Raw genomic sequence first — 6,249 nt, forward strand, 5'->3', positions numbered from 1 at the left:
AAAATTGCTGTCAAACTTAAACTTCAAAAAGAAAAGTTTTCTAAACTCAAAAATTATTTTGATTCACTTGTTTTAGAAAAATCACAAATTTCAGATTGTTTTGAAAAATCGAAATGCGATTTGGAATTCAAAAACTCCCTAATTGTTGATTTAAAATCTGAAATTGAGAAACTTAAAACTGAAGTATCTTCTCTTCTGAGTTTAAAAGACACATGGAAATATGCCCAAGGTGATCCAAAATTAGAAAAACTTTTATCCGGATCAAGAAAATGTGGCGATCGATCCGGGTTGGGCTATGATAAAAATCTACCTCCCAAACAAAAGTATACTCCTCCTATGTTTGTTAAAGGAGAGTCCTCAAACTCAAAAGGAAAAAGTACTTATCAAGATTTTTCTAAAAATTTAAAAACTTTTCAAAAACCTAGAAACAGCCATGTCAACTTTAATTAGAATCGAAATCCACTAGCTGAAAAGATAGTTGATTTACTCAAGGAGCTATTAAAATCTAACTCTATAGGTCATTCCTACAAGTATACACAAAAGAAGACCAACTATGTTCCTAAATCCAAAACAGTTATGAAATGGGTTCTTAAAGTCACCTGCTTGGTTGCTCACACTGCTTTCAAAGCAACAAGTCATTCAAAGTGGTACCTAGACAGTGGATGCTCCAAGCATATGACAGGTGACAAAGCCTTATTCACCAATCTGAAAGATATGACTGATGGTTCAGTCACATTTGGTGATGGTAGCAACTGCAAGATTATAGGCCAAGGTACGGTTCACCTTTTTAATCTTCCGGTGTTTAAAAATGTTTTATACGTTGAAGGCCTAAAGCACAACTTGCTTAGTATATCACAAATATGTGATAATAATCATAATGTTCGGTTTTCTAATCAAAGCTGTGAAATACTAAACAATAAGGGTTCTGTAATATTAACTGGACATAGAATGTCTGAAAATTGCTATATTATTAGTGAATCCAGCTCATCTAATCAAACATGTTACATGGTCCATACAGACGAGACCGACTTATGGCACAAACGTCTTGGACATGTACATTATCGAAATTTATATCGATTGAGCAAACGAGAACTTGTAAGAGGTTTACCCAAACTTCAGAAATTAGATAAAATATGTGGTGAGTGCCAGATAGGCAAACAAACAAAGAACTCACACAAAAAAAGTGAATTCAAATACCACATCAAGACCACTCGAACTTCTCCACATGGACCTGATAGGACCTACCAGAACAGAAAGTCGTGGTGGTAAAAAGTACATCTTGGTAATAGTTGATGACTTTACCAGATTCACTTAGGTAGTCTTCTTAAGAGATAAATCTAAAACCCTTGAAGAAGTAAGAAAAGTTCTCAAAAGGATTCAAACTGAAAAATCCTCTCAAATCAGTAAAATTGGTAGTGATCATGGATCTGAATTTGAGAATAGTAATTTTGAGAAGTTCTGTACCGACCAAGGAATATTACATGAATTCTCTGCTCCCAAAACTCCACAACAAAATGGAGTTCTAGAAATGGCTAATGTCATGTTGAATAGCATGAAGCTCTCTAAAAATCTTTGGGCTGAAGCAGTCAACACAACTTGCTATATTATTAACCGTGTCTACACTAGAAAAGATAATAATAAAACGGCTTACGAATTGTGGTACAATAAAAAGCCTACTGTTAAATACTTTCGAGTTTTTGGCAGTAAGTGCTATATTTTACGTGATCGTGAAAATTTGAGAAAGTTCGATATGAAGAGTGATGAAGGTATTTTTCTAGGATACTCTTTAAACAGTCGAGCTTATAGAGTTCTGAACAAAAGGACTGGCGTGATTCAAGAATCCATTAATGTTGTCATTGATGATCACTTAAACACACCAATCTCTAATTCAGATAATGATGAAGTACTAATCATTGATAAACCCGATACTTCATCGAATCAGACTGATTCTGAGTTAAGGACTGTTAAAGATCATCCAACCACACAAATTCTTGGAAACCCTCTCACCGGTGTTCGCACCCGTAGACAACTTGAGGATATATGTAATTATGTATGTTTTACATCCCAAATTGAACCATCTAACGTAAAAGAAGCTCTGGCTGATGAAAACTGGATTGTTGCGATGCAAGATGAACTCAACCAATTCGTAAGAAATGATGTTTGGTATCTCGTACCAAGACCTAAAGATAAACACATCATTGGAACAAAATGGATTTTCAAAAATAAGTCTGATGAATGTGGAAATATAATTAGAAACAAGGCGAGACTGGTGGTAGAAGGTTATACTCAAATTGAAGGAATTGATTTCGATGAAACCTTTGCACCAGTAGCACGTCTTGAATCTATCAGACTATTTATATCCATTGCATGTTTTAAAAAGATAAAAATCTATCAGATGGATGTGAAAAGTGCTTTTCTAAATGGTGATTTACATGAAGAAGTCTATGTTGAACAACCAATGGGATTTGAAGATTCCAAAAATACTGATCATGTATATCGGCTTAAAAAGGCACTTTATGGATTAAAACAAACACCTAGGGCATGGTATGAGAAACTAACGAAATTTCTTTTAACTCATAATTTTCAAATGGGATCTATTGATAAAACTCTGTTTGTTAAAAAACATAATGATCATATCTTAATGGTACAGATTTATGTTGATGATATCATTTATGGATCAACTTGTACTGACTTGACTATTGAGTTTGCAGATTTGATGAAATCACAGTTTGAAATGAGCATGGTTGGGGAATTGACTTATTTCCTTGGATTGCAAGTAAAGCAACAACCTGAAGGGATATTCATTTCTCAATCTAAATATGCCTTAAACCTAATCAAGAGATTTGGATTTGAAAATGGCAAAAATTTTGATACTCCTATGAGTACTACCCTGAAACTATCAAAAGACTCTAATGGTAAAAATGTTGACTCAAAACTTTATCGGAGTATGATTGGTAGTTTGTTATATTTAAGTACGTAGACCTGATATTTCTCTAAGTGTTGGTATTTGCGCAAGATATCAATCTGATCCAAAAGAATCTCACTTGATTGCTGTCAAGCGAATTATTAGATATGTCGCAAGTACTGTAAATCTTGGTCTCTGGTATCCTCATGAAACCAATGTCCAATTAGCTGGGTACTCGGATGCTGACTGGGCTGGCAATCTAGATGATAGAAAATCAACCAGTGGTGGTTGTTTTTTTATTAGAAATTGTCTAGTTTCCTGGTTTAGTAAGAAACAAAATTCTATATCACTTTCAACAGCTGAAGGTAGCTGGTAATGCATGTACACAACTTGTTTGGATGCAACGAATGCTAAGTGATTATGGAATTAAACAGGATTCTATGTTATTATATTGTGATAATTCCAGTGCGATAAATATTTCAAAAAATCCTATTCAGCATTCTCGTACTAAGCACATTGACATTAGATTTCATTATATAAGGGAATTAGTAGAAGAAAATGTTATATCTCTAGAATATATTCCTACTGAAGATCAACGTGCTGATATTTTCACAAAACCTCTTGATAAAAGCAGGTTCAAAAAGATGAAATTTGATCTTGGCATGTGCATTTTAAATTGATAATTTATGCCTTTTTGTATAATATTGTATATATTTGCTAGATTGTATTTCAATTTTTGTAAAAATTTGCAAGTAAATTGAATTTTTGGGGTTTATACGACCAGTCGTGAGTATACACGACCAGTCGTATTACGACCGGTCGTAGATACCCACGACCAGTTGTGGAGCACGGGTTTCACTTCAAATGGTATCCATGCTATCTCAAATGGTACTCAGATTTGTTTGCCATCCTTAATCTGTCATTTCATTATTCAGTTTCGACTCCATCCTGTCATAGTGACATTCCATTTGCATACTTTATGACTGTATTGGCTACTCATATGTTAGTCGATATGCCTGTTGATGAAGCACCAATCCATCATCTGATCTTCAACAATACAAATATTAATAAGATGAAGTTGGATCTGCTTCCTGAACAAGGTGGTGGTGGTGGTGGTCCTGAAGAAGCTGGTGTTGATATTAATATGGATGACATTTTTGAGAAACTGGATTCTGACTCAGCTAATGATCCAGATTTTGTACCATCTGATGTTAATGCACGTCTGAGTGCATTAGAAGGTAGAGTTGAGGATATAAATGTTAAGTTGGAAAACATGTCTGTTGCTCATGATTTGCAATTCAAGTATATGCGCAAATATCTTAGGCGCTTGAACAAAGGCATGCACCAACTTGATCCTTCTATTCCTGCTCCATCTTCAAGTTCTAATTTTGACTAGTTTCTATGAGACTTTTGGGTTGTAATAACTTTATTTCTTTGCTCTTGTTTGATTGAGTTTGAGTTGGATTTTATGCTGGATATTTGTTCTTAATTTAATATTTATGCTGAATATATGTGATGCTATCTTGAGTATCTCTATAACTCTTTTGCTATACTCTATTTTCTCCTCATGTTTACTCTCATTCCTTTATTTAGTTCTCCTTTGTCATATTGTGACAAAAAGGGGGAGAATGGTTTGTTGTTAATGTGATTGTGAGAGGAGTAGCATTGGTTATGTTACTCAGGGGGAGTGGTGTGTCAAGGAGAATATATGTTTGAGCTTATTATCTGTTTGTAGGTATTAACCAGTTGTTTTACTTTTTATCATGGTTATGTGTTTTGTCACTAATTTGACAAAGGGGGAGATTGTAAGTGCTATAGTTTCTATCCCTCTTTATTGTCAAATTTGTAGTGCCAAAATCACTATTATACTCTGTTATATAACTTGCATAAGTGAAGCTCTCTCAAGGATCAACATTCATAAACAAGTTAAGCTCACAACAAGCAAAGCTCTCAAGTACAAGACTCAAGATCTGGAATGAAAGAACTGCTCACAAGACTCAAGCTGAAAAGAAAAAGAAAGTACAAGGCAAGACTCAAGCTGATCTCAAGATTCAAGTTGAAAGTCAAGCTGAACTCAAGACTCAAGCTGAAACTCAAGCCACTTTCAAGATTGAGCTACTTCAAGGTTTAATCTACATCAAGACTTCAAGACTCATTCTTCATGGTCTCTTGTTTCAATGTCCATACTTCATGATTGAGGTTTGATTGACCATAGGTTGACCTTAGAAGTAGGTCATTTCGGATACATAAGCCGAATGTTATTTTTCATGTGATTGGTCTGTTCTTCGACTAGTCCTAGGCCTTCTTCGACTAGTCCTAGACTTGCTTCGACCAGTCTAAGATATTCCTCGACCAGTCGTAAGTTTGTTACAAATTCCGGATAAAATCTGTTAGCCTTCGACTAGTCCAGGAATCTATTTGACCAGTCGTAGGAACAGTGTCGACTAATCTTCGACCAGTCGTACAATCTACGACTCGAAGTCCAGCGAACCTTTGCAGGACCTACGACCAGTCGAAGGAAACCTACGACCAGTCGTAGGAGAGCTACGACCAGTCGTAGAACGGTCTGAGCATATCCCGCCAAATTTTTCAAATATCTGTTAGAGCTTCGACTAGTCGAAGAGCACTCTAGACCAGTCGAAGACCCGATCTTCTCACCTATAAATAGTGCACGAATCTCAGAAGAAATTATCGATTTAATCAAAGTATTCAAGCCAATCTTCGTCGAACTTCTGAGAGATAATTCTGTGCTCCATCTAAGCTAAGTGTGCTTATTTAATATTCTCTTTCCTTAGCTTTATTTTAATTGATTTTGTTTCTTATATTCCAATCTGATTTGATAAAGAGGAATTATTATTCCCTTTCTTTGGAATCAAAATCAATTAAGGCAAGCCCTATTTGGTTTAATTTAAAATCTATTAGAACTAGAACCATTGTAATCGAGTACTGGACATTGAACTTGGACATTCAATCATCTACTTTGATTTGGTTCTACCGGGCTGCTACAACGAAGGAGATTTTCAGGTATTTTACATATTGTAAATTCCTTTCTATTATTTTGGTTTCTTTCAAGATTTGCCAGAAAAATCTTGTTATTTTGGTTATCTGAGGAAAGCCAGGAAAACTCAGAAGTGGGATTTTTTTAATTGTGTAAGCCCACATACAAAGACACAATTGTAAGGGTTTTGGGTGAACCTGGGAAAACCTATTTTTAGTGAACGCTAATATCCCCTGTGTGAGGATATTAGGAGTGGAGTAGCTTTTTGTGTGGCTGTTGTATAACAGTTGGTGAACACACAGGCGAACCACTATAATACCTTGAGTTGTGGTTGATTGATTTATTC

This window comes from Magnolia sinica, chromosome 9, assembly GCF_029962835.1.
Source record: "Magnolia sinica isolate HGM2019 chromosome 9, MsV1, whole genome shotgun sequence".
Taxonomy (NCBI): domain Eukaryota; kingdom Viridiplantae; phylum Streptophyta; class Magnoliopsida; order Magnoliales; family Magnoliaceae; genus Magnolia; species Magnolia sinica.